Consider the following 1594-nt stretch of genomic DNA (forward strand, 5'->3'; position numbering starts at 1 on the left):
GTGGGTGCCCTTGCAGCAGTGTGACTTACCAGGTTCACCCACCTGCCTTCCGTCCAGGCCAGAGAGCGCTCCACCTTGCTTCTCATACAGAATCTCTAGGGCTCAGGAGCTCGCAACAATGTTCTTCTGTGTGACCACAAGAGGAAAACGGACTTATGAGAGTTTCAAGGAAGACAGAAGGAGCTATAGATAGTCAGAGGGGAGGGAATGAGTGGCTATTTGTGCCCAAAGCTGTTAGCTGCAGAAGTATCCTCCTTCCAGAAGTGCTGGAGGTATTGGCACCCACTCAACAGATGGGTTAGGGTCTTGCCACCCCACAGGCAGTGCCAGTTGGCCCCGACTGCTCCCGGGTCCTCTCTATTCAGAAAGCTTAAAGGAGACACCAGATAACAACTCCTGGATTAGAAACATGTGTTCTTACATGTTTTCTTTTAAGGGATTCAGCCTTTGAAATAACTTTGACTAATTCTTGCAGCAAGGAAATTTATTAAACATTTGTCATAGAATGTTCCAGTTTCTTTGCGTGGTGGGTTGCTAATGTTACTGGGAAGATTTCTTTTTTAAAGATTATTGTGGCATTAAAACCTACATGTGCTGGAGGAAAAGTAGCTTCATGTATCCGTTTTTGAACGGAAAAGGGGCCTTTGAAAAGGGGCCTTTCCTCAGCCAGGGCTTGTTCACTCTGACTTCCTCTAATAGGAGAAACAAGTCATTCTGATTCTCCCCATTCCTCAGGTCATTTTGTTCTTGCCATGTTTTTTATGGCTAGGCAGCCTTAGCACATGGAAATAAGGCTAGTGGTGGAGAAACCACAAAAGAGGCTCAGAGTCATATGTCATTCAACGCAACATAATTGGTGGTGGCGGTTGGGGTGGGAAATCTATATTCATCATTGGTTAAAAGTAGGAAGCATGAGTCAACAGACTAGTTTCTCTTGGTCTTATTACTTTGATTGTCATTTCCTGGATGGTAATTCTTGTGAATCTTACCTAATATAATTTCCCGACTCAGCCAAGAAGACAATGTTGGTTTCAGCCACTTTGTTATTGTTCCTCTAAATAATTAGAGATTACTGAAACACTGTTTGTCTTTCCCAGTATTACGAAAATGTACATATTCAGACAATAGATGGCAGTGTTTCCACAAATTTTAATACTGCAATAGCTCTTAAAGGAAGCCAGGTGCTCAGTCAGCTTGTAGCTTGCCGTGATCGTATAGTGGTTAGTACTCTGCGTTGTGGCCGCAGCAACCTCGGTTCGAATCCGAGTCACGGCAGGAGAAGAGGAAGCTTTTGGAAGAGAACAACACTAGTCCCAAGTTGTACTCCTTCCCAACAACATTTTGCAACCAGACATAGAATAATGGCAATCAATAAAAGAGAAACCATTATATTTTAAACTTTAGACAGATGACATACACAGGGTGGCTTTATTAAGGCACTAATCCTGTTGCAAGTGTGTTGTGTGTGGTTTTTTTTATTTGCATTGACGGATAATATGATAAAACTGGAGTGTAGTGGGCATGTAATTATTATTAATTACAACTACTTAAGCTCTGCTTTGAGCGGACTCATCAAGTCTGCTTGCTTTTGAGC

At 42.6% G+C, this 1594-nt stretch overlaps 1 non-coding gene across 1 annotated transcript; it reads left to right on the plus strand.

Moving 5' to 3' along the window:
• The first annotated feature begins 1203 nt into the window (after positions 1 to 1203).
• TRNAH-GUG lies at positions 1204 to 1275 on the plus strand. The gene has a single exon. It is a non-coding gene; the product is annotated as a tRNA-His (tRNA).
• Positions 1276 to 1594: the final 319 nt, after the last annotated feature.

Source organism: Phyllostomus discolor, chromosome 3 (genome assembly GCF_004126475.2).
Source record: "Phyllostomus discolor isolate MPI-MPIP mPhyDis1 chromosome 3, mPhyDis1.pri.v3, whole genome shotgun sequence".
Classification (NCBI taxonomy): Eukaryota; Metazoa; Chordata; class Mammalia; order Chiroptera; family Phyllostomidae; genus Phyllostomus; species Phyllostomus discolor.